Consider the following 24772-nt stretch of genomic DNA (forward strand, 5'->3'; position numbering starts at 1 on the left):
AACGGCTAAGGGATGGATCCCGAAAGCCGCAGACAGGCTCAGCTCATGCCAGAGCACCATCTCACACGATTCCAAGCACTCTGCCTTCAGGATTGTTAAGGCCTGCCATAGGAGTGACTGATAGGAGATCTGTGTGTCCATTTTAGGGTTAGATATAGGTATACTATATCTAAAGCAAAGGGTGAGTAACACCACCTTGCCCCAGCTGTCGTGCAGCCAGTTGTGTCAGTTTAGTTAGTCAGCCCAGGGGTGGCATAATACATGCTTCAGCCCCTGGGAGACTTCTGGGTACACCTCAGCCCTGGGTACAGGGACTTGGAGAGGGCCCAGTGCCAATTCAGTACTTGAGTACAATTTGGATAGAGAGAACAGCTAGGCTGTGGGTCTGATTAGCAGGCCCACAGCCAGGGAAAGTCGTAAACCAGTGCAGCAAAAAGCAAAAATCTGGGTGATCATAGGATTGCAGACCCTACTCTCCTACATGACCCCCCCCCCAAACTTTGGGACAATAAACTAACCTTGACCAGGTGAGTCTTCTTGCTCTAAGTGGAAATACCTGGAGAGCCCATCAGCATTGCTGTGATCAGTACCAGGTCTGTGCTCCACTGTAAAATCCATCCCCTGTAGGGAAATGGACCACCTAATCAGTTTGGGGTTTTCACCCTTCATCTGATTTAGCCACAAGAGGGGCTTATGGTCGGTCTGAATGGTGAAGTGAGTGCCAAACAAGTAGGCCCTCAGCTTCTTCAGGGCCCAAACCACAGCAAAGGCCTCCCTCTCAATAGCTGACCAATTTTTCTCTCTGGGTGTCAACCTTCTACTAATGAAAGCAATAGGCTGATCATTACCATCAAAATTCAGTTGAGACAGAACAGCTCCCACACCCAACTCAGAAGCATCTGTTTGGACAATGAATGGCTTGGAGTAATCTGGACTCTTGAGGATAGGTGCTGTGCACATGGCCTGCTTTAGGTCATTGAATGCTTTCTGACAGCTTGCTGTCCACTGAACTTTCTTTGGCATCTTTTTGCTTGTCAGGTCATTAAGGGGGGTCACTATGGACCCATAATTTCTGACAAACTTTCTGTAGTAACCAGTCAGGCCCAAGAAAGCTCGAACCTGAGTCTGGGTGATTGGAGGAGCCCAGTCCTTGATGGCCTGTATTTTACTCTCCAAGGGCTGAACCTGGCCTCCACCTACAAGGTGGCCCAGGTATACAACCTGTGTCTGCCCTATCTGGCACTTTGTGGCCTTGATAGTGAGGCCTGCCTTTTGCAGAGCCTCTAACACTTTCCTCAGGTGGACCAGGTGATCCTCCCAGGTGGAGTTAAAGACAGCAATATCGTCAAGATATGCTGCACAGAAGTCATCCAGCCCAGTGAGGACTTGATTCACCAACCTTTGGAAGGTGGCAGGTGCATTTTTCAATCCAAAGGGCATCACCACAAATTGATAATGCCCACCAGGTGTAGAAAATGCTGTCTTGGGTTTGGCTTCCTCAGCTAACCTGATTTGCCAATACCCAGCTGTCAAATCAAATGTACTTAAGAAGTTGGCAGAAGCCAATTTATCTATAAGTTCATCTGCTCTTGGTATTGGGTGGGCATCAGTCTTAGTGACTGCATTGAGGCCTCTGTAGTCTACGCAAAACCTCATCTCTTTCTTACCACCCTGGGTGTGAGGCTTTGGCACTAGAACTACTGGGCTAGCCCAAGGGCTATCTGAGGGCTCAATGACTCCCAGCTCCAACATTTTCTGCACTTCAGTTTTGATGCAGTCTCTAACATGATCAGGCTGTCTGTAGATTTTACTCTTGACAGGCAGACTGTCTCCAGTGTCAACATCATGGGTACACCAATCAGTTTGGCTGGGTGTCAGAGAGAACATATGTCTGAAGGATTGCAGAACTTGCCTGCAATCCTGTTGCTGATGTTCAGTGAGGCTGCCACAAAAGACAACACCATCAACTGATCCATCATCAGGATTCTGAGTGAGCAGGTCTGGGAGAGGGTCACTCTCTTCCTCCTGTCCCTCATCTGTGGCCATGAGCAAGCTCATGTCCTTCCTGTCAACATATGCCTTGAGCCTGTTAACATGGAGCACTCTGAGAGGGCTCCTGGGAGTTCCAAGGTCCACCAAGTAGGTAACCTCTCCCTTTTGCTCAATGATGGTGTGGGGCCCAGACCATTTGTCTTTCAGAGCTGCTGGGGCCACTGGCTCCAGCACCCACACCTTCTGTCCTGGCTGGTATACAGTCAGAACAGCCTTTTGGTCATGCCAAGCTTTTTGGAGTTCTTGGCTGGCCTCAAGGTTTTTAGATGCCTTTTCCATATACTCAGCCATCCTGGAGCGGAGACCAAGTACATAGTCCACTATGTTGGTTGCAGGCTTTTTGAGAGGTCTCTCCCATCCTTCCTTCACCAAACACAGGGGTCCCTTTACAGGATGCCCATACAGAAGCTCAAAAGGGCTGTAGCCAACCCCCTTCTGTGGGACCTCTCTGTAAGCAAACAAGAGGCAGGGGATCAGGACATCCCATCTTCTCCTAAGAGGTTCAGGTAGTCCATGAATCATCCCTTTGAGGGTCCTGTTGAATCTCTCAACAAGCCCATTGCATTGTGGGTGGTAGGGTGTGGTGAACTTGTAGTTCACACCACACTCCTTCCACATTGCAGTCAGATATCCTGACATGAAGTTTGCACCTCTGTCAGAAACGACCTCCTTTGGAAAACCCACTCTGGAGAACACTCCAACTAGGGCTCTTGCCACCACAGGAGCTGTGGTGGTCCTCAGGGGTATAGCTTCAGGATACCTGGTGGCATGGTCCACCACCACCAGTATAAACTTGTGCCCTGATGCTGTCTGGGGTTCCATTGGACCAACAATGTCAATCCCCACTCTTTCAAAGGGGACCCCCACCACAGGTAGTGGTATGAGGGGGGCCTTTGTTGTGCCACCTGACTTACCACTGGCTTGGCAAGTGACACAGGAGCGACAAAACTCCTTGGTATTCTCATTCATATGGGGCCAGTGAAAGTGTGAGACAAGCCTGTCCCAAGTCTTTGTCTGACCTAAATGACCTGCAAGGGGAATCTCATGGTCCAAGGTGAGAAGGAAACCTCTCAGAGACAAGGGGATGACCAGCCTCCTGGTTGCACCAGGCTTGGGGTCTCTTGACTCAGAGTACAGGAGTCCATCTTCCCAGTATACCCTGTGGGCACCTGTGGCATTCCCTGCAGCCTCAGCAGCAGCCTGCTGTCTGAGGGGTTCAAGGGAAGGGCAGTTTAACTGTTCCTTCCCCAGGTCTGCTCTGGAGGGTCCCCCTGAGCCCAGAAACTCAACTTGATCAAGTTCAAGCTCTTTAGGCTCAGTTTCCCTCAGTTCTCTCAGATCAGCCTCCTCAGAGACTTGATCCTCAACCTGGGGCAAGGGGGAAGGCAAAGCCTTAACCCTACTGCTCTTCTTCTTGGGAGGTGTCTGGTCCATAATTTCAGGATCCAGCACCTGTTCAGTGGGGCATCTTCTGGCATGTGACCTAGTCACAGCAAGCACATGTGCTGGCAAGTCTAACATTTCCATGTGAGTCCTCTGCTCCACTTCTGACCATTGTGATGACTCCAAATCATTGCCCAACAAACAATCCACTGGGAGGTCTGAACTGACTACAACTTTCTTCTGTCCCTTCACTCCACCCCAGGAGAAAGCCACAATTGCCACACTATGACTAGTAGTGACATTGCTGGCATTGGTCACCAGGAAATCAGTACCTGGCATGATCTGTCCAGGGTCCACAAAGTTAGGTGTCACCATGGTGACACTGGCACAAGTGTCCCTATAGGCCTGAGCCATTTTGCCATTTATCAAAGGTGTCTGCCTGTATTTGCCCAAAGTATTGGGACTTATCTCAGGGGACATATCTATATCCCCTGTACAGACAAGGACAGCCTGAGTGAGTGTGCCAACTAAGTTGTCAGACCCCTCAGTACCCAAGGTTAACCCAACTAATGCCTTGGGAGGTACACTACCACTACTGACTGTACTAGGGGGTGCAGTTGCCTTAGGGGCTGTAGTGGCAGGAGTTTGTCCTCCTCTTTTGGTGCACTCACTAAACCAGTGAGATTTACTTTTGCAGTACTGGCACCACCTTTTTGACTGGCCTTCTTGAGTCTTCTTCTTCTGGGAAGCCTGACCCCCACCCTCTTTGGTTTGTTGGGGACCTGGTGAAGACTTCTGGTCATTTTGTTCACTCTTAACATTACCCTTCTGGTCTGCTTTCTTCTGACCACCCTGGTTCTGGTTCTGGTTCTGCTTGATCCTTGTCCTGACCCATTTGTCTGCCTTCTTTCCCAATTCTTGGGGAGAGGTCAGATCTGAATCAACAAGGTGCTGGTGCAGCAACTGGTTCTGACAATTGTTTAAAATGTGTTCTCTCATCATTAGATTATACAATCCTGTGTAATCTGTAACCTTGCTACCCAGCAACCAGCCCTCCAAAGCCTTAGTGGCACTATCCACAAAGTCAGACCAGTCATGAGACTGAGTTTTCTGGGTGTCTCTGAACAGCAACCTGTACTGCTCAGTGGTTAAACCAAACCCATCAATCAGTGCATTTTTCAGGACCTGGTAATCATTAGCATCCTCCACTCTTGTAGTGAGGAGCTTATCTCTACCTTTACCATCAAAGGAGAGCCACGGTATAGCTGCCCACTGACTTCGGGGAATGCACTGCACAGTGCAGGCCCTCTCCAAAGCAGCCATCCATTTCTGGATATCATCCCCTTGCTTAAAGGGGGGCACTATTTTAGTCAGGTGTTTAGTATCTAAACCCTTCTCTCTATCTCTTGGGAGATTGCTGCCACCAGTGGGTGCTAACCCACTCATCTGCTGCTCTCTAGCAAAGGCAAGCTTCTCTTTGGCCAGGGCAAGTTCTTCCCTTTCAATCCTCAGTTCAGCTTGTCTCATCTTAGCCTCATGCTCCCTTCTCTGAGGGGAAGTAAATCTCCTCTGTGGAGGATTCCTTCTCCCCTGAGAAGAGGCATTAGAGTGCAGAGATCTATTGGAGTCCCTAGAAAGAGATCTATCTCTCCTAACTCCAAGGTTAGGCCCACTTAGGGTTAGTACTGGGGGTCCCCCAGATCCTAGCCCAAGTAAGTCTAAGTTGGCCCTGGTTAGCCTTCTGACTACCTCAAGACCTTTGTCTACCTCATCCCCAGAGAGTTCCTCCTGATCCTCCTCTCCCTCAACTGCTGTGGCAGTGTTGGGGAGGTCTGGATCTCCAGAGGTTCCCTCTAAGGCTGGCATGTTCTCATGTAACTGAGAAATTTTTCTGGCATCATATGTCTCTAAGAGACCTATCAGAAAGGGAATGGTGGGGTTAGACCCCTGCTTCAGTTTCCTGGAGACACAGATCTGTCTCATCTCCTGGAAACTGAGAGCTGCGTATCTTGAAGTGACCTGTGGAGGGTCAACACTTACCAGGGGAGTCTCAGTGGACTCTCCATGGGTAGACATGCTTTTCTAGTGAGGTGTAAGTGGTGCACTTACCTACACTATATGTTTGCCTACTGATCCCTTGCTAGAGTTGTAGTTTAGGGTGTGCTAGGCCCTAGGAGCTACAACAGCTGGTTCAGTAGAACTCAGAGTATTCTAAGCTAAGTTATATGTACCTTTAGTACTTATGTGATCTTTCACAAGATATTCTTAGGATATGTGTGGTAAAACAACAGCAAGCTCAAATCCCAACCGCTGCTCACCAATGTGAGAAGTTGGCCTGATGTGCAGTGCTCACTATTCTAGTGATCACTATATATCAGTCCAAACAACCCTTATTGATGATTGGTTGTAAGTCAACCTTATAGACCAGCTATCCTAGTAGCATGGATACGAGCAGTCTAAGGCTAAGACTCTAGAGGGCGTGTTAAGCCAGCTGTTTTACCATCACATTACCCCTTGAACACCCAGTGAAAGGACACCACACAAGTGTTATGAAAATAAACAGTGTATTTATTAGAATCACAACAACCCTGTTCTCTTTATGAGGACAGGGTGCTAGGCACACAACAAAACTCTTACGAAAATACTTAAGTTAGCACAGTATATACAAATGCCCGAGGGGCACGAAAAACCATATACTCTAAAAGTGGAATGCAAAATTACTAGCAGGTAATTACAGTACTAATAGGCTTTGGAATTGCTAGGACTTGACTATAGAATCGTTAGATTACTTCTAGGAGACCTAGGGGACTCGGGTGCAGAGTGTGCACTCTCACGCGGGATGCGGGACAAAGTCTATGGAAGCTAGTAAAGTTAAAGTTAGTGTTCACGGGCGAACCCGACCTGGTAGGGAGAAAACGACAGTGGATCCTGACCCTTGGATAGTGAGGCTATGCTGGGGCACCGAAATGCCGAAGTTACCTAGCCCAGGGGCTGCAGCTGCATATGTCTCAAAAGACGTCAGGAATCCTCGTTGCCGGACCAGGAGCCTGGAAGGAAAGATGCTGGCAGGCGACCAGTGAAGATAGTTCGAGTTGATCCAAGCCTGGATCTGGAAGATGGATGACACCTGAAAGCAGAGGGGACCAAGTTCGTGACTACTAGCCAGTAGTCAGTGGGCACCAGGAAGGCACCGGATGGTAGTCACCTCGACTAGGTGAGTGGGCGACGCTGGCTCTGCAGATCTCACGGACCAGGAGGCGTTGTCGGCGACCAGGATGGAGAGGCGAGCTGTCCCACGATGGATGAAGCTGTCGGCGTCGAAGTTACCCAGGATTGGGCAACAAGCCTTGGCTAATTCAAGCCCACGCGGTGGACTCAAAATGGCGTCTTGAGTGGACCAGGAGGGTCCGGGGTGCTCCTCTTCGGGAAGGGAGCAAGGGCCAGTCTGGAGCAACCAGACCAGCAGCAGTGATGTCGTCGGGCGTCGTTCAGAAGGCCACAAGCCAGCGGGCTAGTAGCCAAACAACGCGGTGAGCAGCAAAAAGCAGAAGGGCCCCACGCCGATCGTGGAGATGCTGGGGGGCTGCTCTTCGGTGCTGGAGCTGCTCAGGGTCGGGGCTTCTCGGACCCCAAAGCACTCACCAGGAAATTACTCGGCGGGCTTGCTGTGCAGAAGTCGTGCAGTCGTGGCAATAGTCGGTCCCTTGAGGTCTCGTCGCACTCACGGTTCTCAGCTTGGCTGTAGAGGTGAGTAGAGGTCGGAGGTGCCAGGGAAGCCGGGTCTTGTCGAGCTGGGCAGTCGGATTCCGGAGGAAGGACGTGCAGCAGACCGCAGTGTTCTTGATGGTGCCTGCGGATGCAGGGTGACTACTCCTTAGCCACAAGGGAGAATCTTGAAGAAGGAAATCTTGAAGTCCTTTCGTAGAAAGTCGTCTCTTGATTCCAAAGATGATCTGATTTGGAAGGGGGCCAGTCCCTACCTTTATCTGGGAAAAGGGGGCTGGCACGCGACTAGGTCCTGCCCTATGGGTGGGACCAGGAGGGGGGTGGTTACACCCACTTCCTTGGCGGGCTTTTCCCCAGCACAGGGTCTGGAGTGTCCCTGGAACTGGTTCAAGCCAGCCTATGCACAGTGAGCACCGGGGTGCCACGTGCAGTCACCTTCCTCTGAAGCCCTGCCTACCTACAATACACAAAATCCTGTCTAGGACGGTGCTGGCACCGCCCCTGGCAGGAAACCCTTTGTCCTTATCTCCTGCTCTGGGAGGACTCCCAGCAGCAGGAGGGCAGACTTGTGTCTCGGTGGCAGCATCCATTTTGTGGAGCTGAGGCTCTGTTTGACTTTAACCGGGGTTACAGGCTACATGCATGTCGTGTCCCTCTAGAAGGGTGGAATGCTAACCCCGTCGCCAGAATTGGCGAGGGGTTAGTATTCCAATTCGTATGACACCTTACTCGACATGTTTTGATAAAGCGATACCAGAGTTGGCATTTAACCGCGAGGATTATAATGCACTTAAGAGTATATGGTATGCGATATCATGGAAACGGCTAAGGGATGGATCCCGAAAGCCGCAGACAGGCTCAGCTCATGCCAGAGCACCATCTCACACGATTCCAAGCACTCTGCCTTCAGGATTGTTAAGGCCTGCCATAGGAGTGACTGATAGGAGATCTGTGTGTCCATTTTAGGGTTAGATATAGGTATACTATATCTAAAGCAAAGGGTGAGTAACACCACCTTGCCCCAGCTGTCGTGCAGCCAGTTGTGTCAGTTTAGTTAGTCAGCCCAGGGGTGGCATAATACATGCTTCAGCCCCTGGGAGACTTCTGGGTACACCTCAGCCCTGGGTACAGGGACTTGGAGAGGGCCCAGTGCCAATTCAGTACTTGAGTACAATTTGGATAGAGAGAACAGCTAGGCTGTGGGTCTGATTAGCAGGCCCACAGCCAGGGAAAGTCGTAAACCAGTGCAGCAAAAAGCAAAAATCTGGGTGATCATAGGATTGCAGACCCTACTCTCCTACAAACTGGATAAGTTTCCTGACCCACCTGTCTGTGGTGATGGATCTCCAGACGGGCAGGAACCGCTGGAGTCTCCCCCCGACAGGTGTAGTATGGTCGGGGGGCAGCGACAGGGCGTCACTGTTTGGTGGTGGCGGAGGAGCGGGAGTTGTTGTTTCCACGACCTCTGCCCTTGGTGCTGTTGCCTCGATAGCCGCCTCTACTCTGCTTGGTGTAAGAGGATTGCGCCCCACCTTTATTGTATTGCGTTTGCTGGGACATCTGGCCTCTGGAAACACCTCTATTGCCTGAGCGACGAAAAGTGCTGCCCCGAAACTGCTGGGACTGGAGAGCCCCCATGGATTTAGCAGTTTCGGTATCCTTTTTTAGCTTTTCCAAGGTTGTATCCACCTCAGGACCAAATAGCCTATCGGGGTTAACTGGCTGATTGAGGATGGTAGTTTGTATCTCCGGCTTGAAACCGGAGATCCTGAGCCAGGCCTGACGTCTCAACATTACACTGGTGTTAATGGCCCTGGCCGCGGTGTCCGCTACGTCCAGTGTACACTTAATGGAAGCGTTGGAGATAAGCTTCCCTTCCTGAATAAGCATCTCAGCTGCCTCTTTATACTGATCTGGAAGATGTTGCAACAGGGTCTCTAGTGTGTCATAGTGCGCCCTGTCATATCTGGCTAGTAGCGCCCGAGTGTTAGAGATACGCCAGATATTGGCCGCTTGAGCCGCCACCCTCTTCCCTGATGCCTCCAGCACTTTAGACTCCTTGTCGGGGGGAGGAGCATCACCAGTGGTTTGTGAGTTCGCCCTCTTCCGGGCATTAGAGACAACCAGAGAGTCTAATGGCAACTGGCCTCTGATGTAGGTGGGGTCGCCAGGCGCCGGCCTATATTTTTTTTCAATCCAAGGGTTGACCACCCTGGCCCGTGTGGGTTCCTTAAAAATGTCTGCAGCATGTTTGAGAACCCCCTTGAGCATGGGGAGAGTCTTGACAGTTTTTTCTGCAGTGGAAAAGGTATCAAAAAGGAAGTCCACTTCGATAGGGTCAGTGTGGAGGTCCACGTCGTGGTTTTTAGCCGCCCTCTCAATTAGAGCATTAAATGCAGCTTAATCCTCGGTAGGAGAGGTCTTGACAGCGTACACTTGAGGGTCCAGGGCAGTGTGCTGATCCCCTGTGTCACCTGCAACTGTCCATGAGTCGTTGTGATCCTCAGGATCAGTGTTGGCAGGAAAGCCATACTCCTCGTCATCACCATCCCCACCCTCCACATCCGAATAAGTGGGTGAGGGTGTAGCCACTCGTGGAGTCGGTGTAGCAAGAGGCTTCACCAGAACAGGGAAGTCCGCAGCAGGCTTCTTGCGCTTCAAAGGAATGGTGTAGGACTCCAAAGGCTGGGTTGCCGTGATCTTCCTCTTGTAGAGGGTGAGTTTCCCGGTGTCGGCGTCGATATAGTGCTCCGACTGCTCCTCCACCGAGGGTTGTCGAGCTTTCAAGGTTCCAAGCGGCTGAGAAGGCTTCTGCGCCGTGGACAGTGGGACGGGCGCTTTGGTGACCGACCGTGGAGAGAAGGCCTTCGGTGCCACCTTTGGCGGCAACGTAAACAGGAGAGGCGCCGAAGACTTTGGCGTCGTGGCAGCTGGCTTCGCGGCAGAAGCATCCTTCGGTGCGGACGCGGAAGCCTTGTTCCTGATGCGTTGAAGAGAATCTGACACCTGCTTCGTAAAGGAAGCGGACGGTTTTGTCGATCCGACAGACGTCTTCGGTCCACCAGCGAGGGAAGACTCTTGCGTCGATGCCTTATGTTTATCCGGGACCGAATCAGCCTGTTTCTGCGCGCTGTGTCCCCCTGCCGGTCCGACGGCCTTCTGCGTCGACCGCTTCGTGCCGGCGGCCTTGACTACGGGGCGCGGGGCCCCAGTCTTCGGTTCGACGCCCTTCGCCGATTTTGGGTCGACGGCCTTGCCCGACTTCGACTCGGCGCCCTTGACCGACTTATGTATCATGCTTTGAAATTTGGCTAACACATACTAGCCAAATTTCAAAGCATGATACATCAAGGGTATGTGATGAATTTTTAAAGCTGAATATCATATCAGATATTCTGATTTAAACTAGACTGAAAGATTGGCAGGCAACATGAGCTTGGGGATTTCTGTTGTTCATCAGATTTAAGTATGTCAGTCTTGGTGATGTGCTTTGTGACTGCTTCCAACGTTCAATTAAGTACAATACTAATTTGGCTAACATGAACCTCCATACGATTGTGAAGGATATTAATAAACTTGCCCAGGTTAATTTATCAGCAGTTGTTAAAGACTGCCGTAAGCTTCTTCAATCATGGTCGCACCTTCCACTTTCATTATTAGGAAGGGCCAATCATATCAAAATGCCGATCCTACCCAAAATTTCTTTTTTATTTAATACCATTCCTTTATATTTTGATCAAGCTATTTTAAGTAAGTTTCAGTCTAACATTACATCTTTCATCTGGAATAACAAGCTCCCAAGAATAGCATGGAAAAAACTACGACGGCGAAGGGATAAGGGGGGGTCTGGCGGCTCTAGACTTGAAGATTTATGCCTGGGCCTTCCAACTATCACGTGGACGTTCTGCCTCCTGAGGTGCGCAGCTACTGTCGCCAGACATTTTGTGAACACCCTGGGTGCTGTGGTCACCCCGAAAGGCTGGACCTTGAACTGATAATGCCGACCCTGAATAGTGAACCGGAGGTATTTCCTGTGTGATGGATGCAGTGGAATGTGGAAATAGGCATCCTTGAGATCCAAGGTTGCGAGGAAGTCTCCCTGATTGAGCAACGGGAGAACTTGCTGCAGTGTGAGCATATGAAAGTGTTCTGATAGAATGTACTGATTCAGGGGTCTGAGGTCCAGTATGGGTCTGAGGGACCCGTCCTTTTTTGGGATTAAGAAGTACAGGGAGTACACTCCCGTGCCTTCTTCCTCCACTGGCACGAGCTCGATTGCCCCTTTTTGCAGCATGACGAGTACCTCCTGCTGCAATAAGTGCAAATGCTCTTTGGACATTGGACGGTGTTTTGGTGGCATGTTGGGCGGAGTGGATGTTAACTCCAAACAATAACCGAACTGGATAAGTTTCCTGACCCACCTGTCTGTGGTGATGGATCTCCAGACGGGCAGGAACCGCTGGAGTCTCCCCCCGACAGGTGTAGTATGGTCGGGGGGCAGCGACAGGGCGTCACTGTTTGGTGGTGGCGGAGGAGCGGGAGTTGTTGTTTCCACGACCTCTGCCCTTGGTGCTGTTGCCCCGATAGCCGCCTCCACTCTGCTTGGTGTAAGAGGATTGCGCCCCACCTTTATTGTATTGCGTTTGCTGGGACATCTGGCCTCTGGAAACACCTCTATTGCCTGAGCGACGAAAAGTGCTGCCCCGAAACTGCTGGGACTGGAGAGCCCCCATGGATTTAGCAGTTTCGGTATCCTTTTTTAGCTTTTCCAAGGTTGTATCCACCTCAGGACCAAATAGCCTATCGGGGTTAACTGGGTGATTGAGGATGGTAGTTTGTATCTCCGGCTTGAAACCGGAGATCCTGAGCCAGGCCTGACGTCTCAACATTACACTGGTGTTAATGGCCCTGGCCGCGGTGTCCGCTACGTCCAGTGCACACTTAATGGAAGCGTTGGAGATAAGCTTCCCTTCCTGAATAAGCATCTCAGCTGCCTCTTTATACTGATCTGGAAGATGTTGCAACAGGGTCTCTAGTGTGTCATAGTGCGCCCTGTCATATCTGGCTAGTAGCGCCCGAGTGTTAGAGATACGCCAGATATTGGCCGCTTGAGCCGCAACCCTCTTCCCTGATGCCTCCAGCACTTTAGACTCCTTGTCGGGGGGAGGAGCATCACCAGTGGTTTGTGAGTTCGCCCTCTTCCGGGCATTAGAGACAACCAGAGAGTCTAATGGCAACTGGCCTCTGATGTAGGTGGGGTCGCCAGGCGCCGGTCTATATTTTTTTTCAATCCTAGGGTTAACCACCCTGGCCCGTGTGGGTTCCTTAAAAATGTCTGCAGCATGTTTGAGAACCCCCTTGAGCATGGGGAGAGTCTTGACAGTTTTTTCTGCAGTGGAAAAGGTATCAAAAAGGAAGTCCACTTCGATAGGGTCAGTGTGGAGGTCCACGTCGTGGTTTTTAGCCGCCCTCTCAATTAGAGCATTAAATGCAGCTGAATCCTCGGTAGGAGAGGTCTTGACAGCGTACACTTGAGGGTCCAGGGCAGTGTGCTGATCCCCTGTGTCACCTGCAACTGTCCATGAGTCGTTGTGATCCTCAGGATCAGTGTTGGCAGGAAAGCCATACTCCTCGTCATCACCATCCCCACCCTCCACATCCGAATAAGTGGGTGAGGGTGTAGCCACTCGTGGAGTCGGTGTAGCAAGAGGCTTCACCAGAACAGGGGAGTCCGCAGCAGGCTTCTTGCGCTTCAAAGGAATGGTGTAGGACTCCAAAGGCTGGGTTGCCGTGACCTTCCTCTTGTAGAGGGTGAGTTTCCCGGTGTCGGCGTCGATATAGTGCTCCGACTGCTCCTCCACCGAGGGTTGTCGAGCTTTCAAGGTTCCAAGCGGCTGAGAAGGCTTCTGCGCCGTGGACAGTGGGACGGGCGCTTTGGTGACCGACCGTGGAGCGAAGGCCTTCGGTGCCACCTTTGGCGGCAACGTAAACAGGAGAGGCGCCGAAGACTTTGGCGTCGTGGCAGCTGGCTTCGCGGCAGAAGCATCCTTCGGTGCGGACGCGGAAGCCTTGTTCCTGATGCGTTGAAGAGAATCTGACACCTGCTTCGTAAAGGAAGCGGACGGTTTTGTCGATCCGACAGACGTCTTCGGTCCACCAGCGAGGCAAGACTCTTGCGTCGATGCCTTATGTTTATCCGGGACCGGATCAGCCTGTTTCTGCGCGCTGTGTCCCCCTGCCGGTCCGACGGCCTTCTGCATCGACCGCTTCGTGCCGGCGGCCTTGACTACGGGGCGCGGGGCCCCAGTCTTCGGTTCGACGCCCTTCGCCGATTTTGGGTCGACGGCCTTGCCCGACTTCGACTCGGCGCCCTTGACCGACTTATGTATCATGCTTTGAAATTTGACTAACACATACTAGCCAAATTTCAAAGCATGATACATCAAGGGTATGTGATGAATTTTTAAATCTGAATATCATATCAGATATTCTGATTTAAACTAGACTGAAAGATTGGCAGGCAACATGAGCTTGGGGATTTCTGTTGTTCATCAGATTTAAGTATGTCAGTCTTGGTGATGTGCTTTGTGACTGCTTCCAACGTTCAATTAAGTACAATACTAATTTGGCTAACATGAACCTCCATACGATTGTGAAGGATATTAATAAACTTGCCCAGGTTAATTTATCAGCAGTTGTTAAAGAATGCCGTAAGCTTCTTCAATCATGGTCGCACCTTCCACTTTCATTATTAGGAAGGGCCAATCATATCAAAATGCCGATCCTACCCAAAATTTCTTTTTTATTTAATACCATTCCTTTATATTTTGATCAAGCTATTTTAAGTAAGTTTCAGTCTAACATTACATCTTTCATCTGGAATAACAAGCTCCCAAGAATAGCATGGAAAAAACTACGACGGCGAAGGGATAAGGGGGGGGTCTGGCGGCTCTAGACTTGAAGATTTATGCTTGGGCCTTCCAACTATCACATTCCCGAATGTTGCTGAAGAACATAAGTTACTTACCTGTAAACTGTGGTTCTCCAGTATTGGTGTCTTTCATAGCATAGTGGGGGCCATCCATCCCTCAGCTGTCATCAGCGTTCCGGAGAGGCACGGAGTCCACCATTTACCCAGCTACGGTAAACCTTGGTCTAAGTAACAGCCAAATCGGGCCGGACTAAGACCGGGTATCGGCTGCCCCAATGGTGCATGCAACAGGGGCACCATAGCAGATCAACCATTGGACCCCGGGGGGGGAGGGAACCCCGGTCATATCAGTGGACCCATGATAATAAATGCCAGAAAGCCCTTTTGCTCTGGTTGCCCGACCTGGCCAAGTCAATGCGTGAGGTCTGCAGGACTGAAGTTTGCCAGTCCCTAAAGGTAGGAGGTGAAGAGTCCTTCCATTTCCTGCAGATCTCCCTTCTTGCTAACAGCATTGCAAAAAACACTAGGCTTTTGGCTGAACTCTGAACACCCTCCAGGACGCCAAATATCACAAGCGATAAGTCTATGATGACGGAGGCTCCCAATGATGCTGTGAGGGAATTGCCAATCTCCTCCCAGAATGTGGCTAAGCGAGGGCATTCAAAAGAATATGTTCATCTGATGCTGCAACAAGCCCGCACTTGGCACAAGACACTGAATTGCCTTCGGAGAATTTAGACAGACTAAGAGGGTAAGAGGGGAATAATATGCCCTATGCAGGGTGAAGATGTGGTTTCTGCGCAGCCAAGAAGGCTTCACAATGTTTCACAAGAGTCCAAATGATGCCGACCAAAGATCCTGTAAATTGTGGTCCGTCATTGAGGAGCCCCACAGTGACTCCGGCAGAACGAAGTCACCATCCGACTCATCCAGTATAAGATTATACCACTTGGATACCTCTTTTTTAGCTGGACTGAGGTCTACCAGGTTAGACACCAGTGGGCTGTGACCTCCAAGTCTGGGCTTGCTCCTATTAGCGGAAGAGGTTTTGTAAGCTTGAGTCCAGCTAGCCATTTGCAAATATTTGAACCGTGAGAGGTTAGGGCCGATCTTGGCCTGCAGGTGTTCCCATGAGAGGAGATCCCCCTCATAAAAGAGGTCTCCCCAAACTTCCAGGCCAGCCTCTCTCAAAGGAGTAGCTAGACTGTCTTCAAGCCAAGCAGGACTTTCAGGTAGCCCCCACAACGGTGTTTTTTCACAGAGGTAACCTTGCTTTATAGATTTTATAAGTTCGGCCCATGTTCTTGCAAGACCTTGTAGAACCTTTAGTTTGATTTTTTTAAAGAATTTGGGATTACCAAATTTAAAAAGAAAGCCCGAGCGATTAACACTTTCCCCGTCCAACATAGTTGCAAACATTGGGCCCGCCCCAGAATCTATGGGCAATTTTTCCAGTATTAGGGGTGTCTTTCATAGATTCAGAGGAGAAGTGTGGCTCACTGGTTAGAGGAGGCAGACCTGGAAGCAGAGGTCAGCCCGGGACCAGGGTTCAATTCCCGTCTCGGCGGGGTCTTGAGTCCTAAAATGTCCATGGACTTGACAATTCTCGCTCCGGTGCCTACTCGATTCACGGGTTCACACTCTGCAGCTCTGGGCAATAGCTTGCTTAATCTCCACAACGGCCCCTCGCGGCAGGATGCCTGGCTTTCACCCTGCGGATACCCTGCTGGGGATCTCACAGGGGAATACCAGGACGGGTTCCGTAAGCAAGCGCTTAGAGACCGCTTGGTGATTTGCGCTATATAAATTCCTGTACATTTACATGTACATTTACATTCACATGCTTGAATATTCCCCGTCGTCGAAGTGGGAGTCCCACGGTACATAGAATAGCAGTAATATATGCATATATACATGAAAATTGTCATAAATACAAATATACATACATATAATGCAGTACAATATATGAAGATTAAAAGTACCATAGAACAGAATAGGCCCATAGAAAGCCTAAGGGAGAATTCACTTTAGCAACATATCAGAGTCATTATGTATTGGTCCACATTCTAGCCAATCAGGCTGTAGCTCCCTCTAGAACCTTCTCCTCAGAAGTCCCAGTCCTCAGATTTTCGTAGCACCAAGTAACCAAAAGTGCCTGAGGAGAAAAGAGCCTCTGAGGGGAGGAAGGGAGGGTCGCATGTGAATCTATGAAAGACACCAATACTGGAGAACCACAGTTTACAGGTAAGTAACTTATGTTCTTCTCCAGTATTAGGGGTGTCTTTCATAGATTCACATGCTTGAATAAGAATAGAAAGCAGTAAAGCATAACATGAGTCATAAAGGTAGCATAAAACATAGTACAATTCCCAACTGTGCATACTAAGATTGAAGAGAAAAAACCGTTATGACTGGAGGCGGGTAGCAACAGAGGCTCACCTTATTGGAAAAGATTCTGCAGCACCGCTTGTCCCACTGCCGCATCCGCGGCGTCTGTTGATTGTAGACAATAGTGCTTCGTAAAAGTATGGCTGCTCGACCACGTAGCAGCTCTGCAAATGTGTCGTAGAGGTACCCCCGCAAAGAGGGCAGTTGAAGTTGACACAGCTCTAGTTGAATGAGCTCGCACCGGAGCAGGAAGGGGCTTGCCAGCCCGTTGATGACAAAAAGTAATGGTAGAAGAAATCCACCTAGTAATAGTCTGTTTGGTAACAGTTGTCCTTTGCAGATCGGGCCATAGGCCACGAATAGTTGGTCTGATTTCCTGAATGATGAAGTACGCTGAATGTAAAACTTAAGACAGTGTTTCACATCCAATGAATGCAAAGAGCGTTCAGCATGAGTTTGTGGATCAGGAAAGAAAGTTTTTAGAATGACAGGTTCATTGAGATGAAAGTCACTTGGAACCTTTGGGATAAATTTAGGATTGTTACGGAGCGTAACTGCTTCATTGGAGAACTGGAGAAAAGGAGGCTGAATTGTGAATGCCTGGATGTCACTAACACGCCTAGAGAATGTCAAGGTGAGCAGCAGAGCAACTTTCCACGTGAGGAATTTTAAGCCTGCGGAGTGGATGGGCTCGAAAGGAGGTAGGAGGAGTTGAGCCAAAACCAGATTTAGGCGCCAAGCCGGTGGAGGGCGACGAATGGGCGGAAACATCTGGAAGAGGCCTTTGAAAAATTGTTGGATGACTCTAGAGGAATACAGTGATGTGGAGCCATCATGCCAGAAGCGGGAAAGCGCTGCCAGAAACACCATAAGAGTGGAGTGAGAAAGGCCTGCCTTTGCAAGGGTAGGAAAAAAGGCAGGATCTGTTCCGGTTTGGCGGTCATTGGATCCAAGGTTTTGGTGTGGCACCAAACATAGAAACGCTTCCACTTCAACTGATAGGTTTTAATGGTGGATGGAGCACGAGCGTGCGCCAACACTTCCCTGCAATCTGCGTCGATGGTTAGACGTGCAAATTCATTGTGCTCAGGTTCCAGGCATGGAGCTGGAGGTATGCCGGATCTGGGTGGCAAATCTGCCCTTGCTTCATCGTGAGGAGGTGAGGCAGAGGATGAAACGATATGGGCTTGTTCTGGGAAAACAAAAGAAGGTCCGAGAACCATGGACGCCGCGGCCACTTGGGTGCGATCAGGATGACATGACAGGGTTGAAGCCTCATCCTGTGCAACAGGCGCGGAATCAGAGGAAGCGGAGGGAAAGCGTAGATGAATTTGTTCGACCAGTTGATCGAAAATGCATTTACGCTCGACTCTCTGTGGGGATGACGACTTGCAAAGCGTTGGCATTTCCTGTTCGCAGCAGTCGCAAAGAGATCCATCTGCGGCTGGCCCCACTGGTGGAAAATGAATTCGAGAGTTGGCTGGTTGAGTTCCCACTCGTGATTGTCCGAGAGAGATCTGCTGAGTGAGTCCGCCAGAACATTGTAAACACCCGGTACATGAATGGCTGTAAGATGAACTTGGTGATAAATCGCCCAGTCCCATATCTCCTGTGCTTGTCGGGAAAGCAGAAGGGACCTCGTGCCGCCCTGCTTGTTGAGGTAGTGCATGCTGGTGGTGTTGTCTGTTCTCACCAGCAGAGATTGGCCATGCACTAACCTTTGGAATGATTTCAGGGCAAGGAAGATCGCAAGACGCTCTAAGCGGTTTATATGCCAAGTGCGCTGGATTGTAGTCCACTTTCCTTTTACCGACATTCCTTTGAGGTGCGCTCCCCAACCCTCTAGGGACGCATCGGTTGTAAGCGTCAGAGTCGGAGTCGCGTCTTGAAAAGACCGACCTATGGATATATTCGGATGGTGAGACCACCATTCCAGTGCCACCTTAATGTGGGACGTGAGAAGGATTCGGTCGTTGAACGACCCTGAAATCTGCTTCCACTGCTTGTCTAGTTCCTCTTGTACGACCCTCATATGTAGCCTGCAGTTGGGGATAAGCTGTATGCACGAGGAAGCCATGCCCAGGAATGATTTCAACATCCGGACTGAAACGTACAGCTTTGACTGAAGGAATCGTACCATCTTGAGCATGCGGTCCTGTCTTTCCTGGGAGACAAAAACTTTTGCTAGCCGAGAATCTAGCGAGGCTCCTAGAAAATCTCGTCGCTGAGACGGGTGAAAGTGTGACTTCTGGCAATTGATGGAAAGGCCCAAGTTTCGAAACAGAGAAAGGCGAACCTGAGTGTGCTGATTTGCCAGCTGGAGGGTCGGGCCTTTATAAGACAGTCGTCCAGGTATGGATAAAACTGAATGCCTTGCAGGCGCAGAAAAGCAGCTACCGGGGCCATGATCTTGGTAAAGACCCTCGGTGCTGAGCGTAGGCCAAACGGCAGAACTCTGAATTGAAAGTGCAGGTGTCCGACTGTAAAACGGAGGTACTTCCTGTGCCTGGGGTGATTCGGCACGTGAAAGTATGCGTCCTGGAGATCGATCGTGGAGCAGAATTCTCCGGGATTGAGATAATTCAAAATTTGGAGCAAGGTCAGCATTTGAAAAGTTTTTGAAGTGATGAATTGGTTTAGGGTCCCTAAGTCCAAAATGGGGCGCCATTCTCCTGACTTTTTCTTGACTAAAAAGAAGCGGGAGTAAAAACCCTTGCCTCGCTGGTGTTGTGGTACTACCTCGATAGCACCTTTTCTGATCATTAATTTGACTTGAGCCAATAGTTCCTCGAAATGGGGAGGGGAGGGACCAGAAGGAGGGCGATTGGGAGGAAATTTAGTAAATTCCAGGGTATGTCCTTTGGAAATCACATCCAGGACCCATTGATCGGAGGTGATGTTTGACCAATTCAAGATGTAGTTGCAGATTCGTCCTCCAATTTTTACAGTCGGTGGAAGGTTGACGTTGGGACTGTCACTGTTTCTTTGCATTTGAAACACCTCTGTATGTGGTTTTCCTCTGGTATGGGCTGGAGGAGGCCTGTCGATTTTGGGACTGGAAAGTATTCCTTTGCCGGTTGTCATTGTAAGAGCGGTATTGGTTTGATCCACGAAAAGTGGAAAAAATTGCCGCCTCTACCACGTGCTCCTCGAAATGGCCGTTTTTTAAACTGGAGGGTTGCCAAAGCCTTGGCCGTATCTGTATCTTTTTTGATTGATTCGAGGGCATCGTCGACATGTTTGCCGAAGAGCGACTCACCGTCATATGGTAGATCGAGTACTTTAGCCTGAACCTCCGGGCGAAATGCTGTAGATTTTAACCAGCCTTGACGCCTCAAGACTGCAGCCCCGGCCAATTGTCTGAATCCCGTAGAGGAGATATCAAGAGAGCAGTCAATGATCTCTGAAGAGATCATCTCTCCCTCCTGAATGATGGCTTGTGCTTCCGCACGGATGGCATCCGGAAATTGTGGAATGAGCATTGCAATCTCGGACCACATCTGGCGGTCATATCGACCAAGAATAGCCAAGGAATTAGCCGCCCTTACAGTCGTGGCTGCCATGGTGGTAAATTTTTTCACTATGGAGTCCAGCTTGCGTCCTTCCTGATCGGGGGAGATGTGAGAGGTGTGGCAGGATTGCGAGACCTCTTTTGAGCTGCCTGAGTAATGACGGAATCCGCCTTAGGCTGTGACACTAGGCACGCCGGAGAATTCGGTGGCGCTTTATACTTTTTATCCAATCTTGGGAGGACAGCAGGGATCGAATTTGGTCGCTCCATCAGTTTGTTGGACTTCCAAAGTGAGGTGAAACCTCTTTGCAGCGCGGACCATCAAGTTATGGAAGCTGCCAATGTCCACAGGAGGCGAAGCTAAAGGCGGGGTCGAAGGTGTATGAGCCCTGTCCCATTCTTGAAGGCAGTTGTCATCATCATTGTGATCTGTGTCGTGATGGTCTTGATCCTCATTATCCATATCCTGCGGAGTACGCAGTGGTGACTTGGGTTGAACTGGTGCAGGTATTTGAGGCTGTGGAGGAGGTTGCGGCACTGGAGAAACAGGCCTAGACAGTGGGAATCTGCGATTATACTCGTCCAGCATGTGTTGCAGATTCATTACCAAAGATAGTGGTATCTGTGTCATTTGTTCAGCCATAGGTGTCTCTGAAGCGTCCACTGGAAATAGATCTGTCCCATCTTCGATATTCTCTTCCTCCTCTTCATCATAATCTTGGCACTTGATGTGTAGCTCGGATGGGCTAGACGCTTGACCAAAGTTATTCTCCACCTCTGAATCATCATTGGACTCCTCCTCCGCAGACTGAAACAATTTTTCAGGAAGAGTAGAACCACTCTTGATAGGACTCAACTGTATAAGAGGCACTTTTCTGAAAGTGGAAGCAGTGACCACTGTGAAGGTGGAAGCTGTGGCTAAAGGATGATGGATCGTCGACGAGCCCGTCGACGTAGTGGCGGAGGATGCAGGTTTTGGATCCGGAACTGTAGACGGATGTGATTTTACCTTTGTCGACGAAGATTTTTTCGCCGTCGACGGGGTTAGAGCCTTGCTCGTCGACGAAGGTGGTCCCGTCGACGAAGATTGGGCCGTCGACGGTGCGACAACTGTTGACGAAGTCGTCGACGGTGCAGTGGTCGTCGACGGAGTTGTCGTCGTCGATGATGGTCCCGTCGACGGACGGCGGCCCGTCGACGATGCAGTGGTCTTGGTCGACGACGAGGAGTGCGTCGCCGGATGACGCATCGACGGTGGTTTCTTCGTCGACGGTGTTGACTTGACGGCCGTCGACGATATCTTTAATATAGAGGAAATGGGTCTCACCTCATGGGTGGTCGTCGACGAGGTGGACGTCGTCGACGTAGTTCTCGACGACATTGAACATGTCGTCATCGACGTGGAGACAGCATCCACGGATTTCATCGACGTCGATTTCGTCGACGGACGCGTCGACGAGCCAATGCCCGTTTTAGAGGACGAGGGCATGGTTTTGGACAGTGACGCCAGAGAGCCAGGTCCCGTAGGCATAATAGGAGACAAATCCTGTGGGGAGACATCCATAGAGACTTCCACAAGTCTACTTTTCTTAAGAAAAGGAGAAGGCATCTCCGTCTCCGACCCACGCTTCTGAGAGGTTTTTGACTGGAAAGAAGAGACACTCTCAGCCTCCGAGAGCACCGTGTCAGTAGTCATCAACTTCTGTAGCCACAGAAGGAGACGGGCCTCTCTGTCCCTTAAAGTTTTAGGTGGAAAAGTACGGCAGTACTTACAGTTTTTCACCTCGTGGTCCGGGTAGAGGCCTCTAAATACATTTACTGTGAGGATCCTCATGAAAAAGACGCAGTTTTCCACAAGATGGACATGGCCTGAACAAAGATTTCCTTGAAGAAGACATCTGAGAAGAAAAAACCGCTAGTTTGAAGAAAAAAACTGAGCAGAGCTCAGGGAGACTCCCTTCACGCGACGTGCGGTAGAAAATCTGAGGACTTGGGCTTCTGAGGAGAAGGTTCTAGAGGGAGCTACAGCCTGATTGGCTAGAATGTGGACCAATACATAATGACCCTGATATGTTGCTAAAGTGAATTCTCCCTTAGGCTTTCTATGGGCCTATTCTGTTCTATGGTACTTTTAATCTTCATATATTGTACTGCATTATATGTATGTATATTTGTATTTATGATAATTTTCATGTATATATGCATATATTACTGCTATTCTATGTACCGTGGGACTCCCACTTCGACGACGGGGAATATTCAAGCATGTGAATCTATGAAAGACACCCCTAATACTGGAAAAATTGCCCATAGATTCTGGGGCGGGCCCAATGTTTGTAGCTATGTTGGACGGGGAAAGTGTTAATCGCTCGGGCTTTCTTTTTAAATTTGGTAATCCCAAATTCTTTAAAAAAATCAAACTAAAGGTCACCGTTGTGGGGGCTACCTGAAAGTCCTGCTTGGCTTGAAGACAGTCTAGCTACTCCTCTGAGAGAGGCTGGCCTGGAAGTTTGGGGAGACCTCTTTTATGAGGGGGATCTCCTCTCATGGGAACACCTGCAGGCCAAGATCGGCCCTAACCTCTCACGGTTCAAATATTTGCAAATGGCTAGCTGGACTCAAGCTTACAAAACCTCTTCCGCTAATAGGAGCAAGCCCAGACTTGGAGGTCACAGCCCACTGGTGTCTAACCTGGTAGACCTCAGTCCGGCTAAAAAAGAGGTATCCAAGTGGTATAATCTTATACTGGATGAGTCGGATGGTGACTTCGTTCTGCCGGAGTCACTGTGGGGCTCCTCACTGACGGACCACAATTTACAGGATCTTTGGTCGGCATCATTTGGACTCTTGTGAAACATTGTGAAGCCTTCTTGGCTGCGCAGAAACCACATCTTCACCCTGCATAGGGCATATTATTCCCCTCTTAGCCTGTCTAAATTCTCCGAAGGCAATTCAGTGTCTTGTGCCAAGTGCGGGCGTGTTGCAGCATCAGATGAACACATTTTTTTGAATGCCCTCGCTTAGCCACATTCTGAGAGGAGATTGGCAATTCCCTCACAGCATCATTGGGAGCCTCCGTCATCATAGACTTATCGCTTGTGATATTTGGCGTCCTGGAGGGTGTTCAGAGTTCAGCCAAAAGCCTAGTGTTTTTTGCAATGCTGTTAGCAAGAAGGGAGATCTGCAGGAAATGGAAGGACTCTTCACCTCCTACCTTTAGGGACTGGCAAACTTCAGTCCTGCAGACCTCACGCATTGACTTGGCCAGGTCGGGCAACCAGAGCAAAAGGGCTTTCTGGCATTTATTATCATGGGTCCACTGATATGACCGGGGTTCCCTCCCCCCCCGGGGTCCAATGGTTGATCTGCTATGGTGCCCCTGTTGCATGCACCATTGGGGCAGCCGATACCCGGTCTTAGTCCGGCCCGTTTTGGCTGTTACTTAGACCAAGGTTTACCGTAGCTGGGTAAATGGTGGACTCCGTGCCTCTCCGGAACGCTGATGACAGCTGAGGGATGGATGGCCCCCACTATGCTTGTGTCCCTTCCAGTTTTTCAGCTGATCTCCGTTAATCCGTTTAGGCATTACGTCTACATGGTGGTTATGAGGACAAAAAAAAACATGAACCTCCATACAAATGTCAAACTGTTTCTGGCATGAACCTCTCTTCCATTTGCCAAATATCTTCACATGTAGCAAGAGATGGGGCAGATTCTCTATTAGGGCTCTGGGGCTGTTCCCCCTGATATTCCTACACATTCCTGTACATATATTAAATAGATTGATGTATTTAGAGATAGGATTGTATAGATTGATGTATTTAAGTCTGGGCTATGTGTCCCAGGCGGCCTGCCCCAACTCCTCTGAAGCAGGAGACGGTAGCCAGGCAGTAAATCAACTTTCTGAACTGTGACTAACGATGCAGGGCTTACTGTTCTAAAGCCCTTCATAAATAATCCTTGCCATTCTATTCTATGGCAGTATACACTGTAGGCCAGTGAAGCTTTCAGCGTCATAGTTTTGGGCGATGAAGTCTCCGTCCCTGCGTGAGAGCAGCAATCTGTCATTCACAGGCATAGATTCCACCCTTTCTCATTTGTCACACATAGGAGTGGATGCAAACATGTGTGATCTGGTGCCTTGTTCTCGGTAATGGTAAGTGTTAGAATGCTAATCTTCTGTTATACATATTGTGCTGAGACCCCTCGCCATACTAACCTACCCCACTGTTACACCTCAGGTGGAGCTGATGCATTTGTTCCCCCACGAAATGGATCCAAAAGACTAGCAGACCAGGGTTCTTGTTCCCTTGTGAAGTTGATGCAAATATTGGAGTAAAGTACAAAGCAAGAGAAATGTACTTACAGTCGACAGTGATCTGCTGTATGACATTAAAACTTGCCCTGAGTAGTGAGTCCTGCAGAGATGTACATGCTGGGGTCCTTAAAGTCTCTCTAGTCCAGCTGAGCTATGTTGGCTCATTTGATATAAATGCATTGCAGTTCGAATGCGGTCTGCCATCAAGTGTCTTTAAATTAGCTGCATGCCTCACTGCAAATACTACAACCCTGCAGGCACATGGCCATGCTGCTCAGTCTCCAAATGAAGCGCATGTAATGCAGATTTTAACAATAACATGGTAATATTGGCACAGTTTAAGTTCCCGCGGTTTGATGAAATAACACTTTGAAAAGAAAAGCATTGTGTGCAGTTTTCAAAATTTGATTTACAAAATAAAGATGGACATTAGTGATCATAGCAGTGCGTACCATGGGCCTCC

The 24772-nt window shown here is 49.7% G+C and overlaps 1 protein-coding gene across 2 annotated transcripts in view; it reads right to left on the bottom strand.

Annotated features, from left to right (window-relative positions):
* The window catches only part of MPHOSPH9 (M-phase phosphoprotein 9), a 584582-nt gene that overhangs the window by 215952 nt on the left and 343858 nt on the right, over positions 1 to 24772 (bottom strand). The window lies entirely within an intron of this gene.

This window comes from Lissotriton helveticus, chromosome 11 (genome assembly GCF_964261635.1).
Source record: "Lissotriton helveticus chromosome 11, aLisHel1.1, whole genome shotgun sequence".
Taxonomy (NCBI): domain Eukaryota; kingdom Metazoa; phylum Chordata; class Amphibia; order Caudata; family Salamandridae; genus Lissotriton; species Lissotriton helveticus.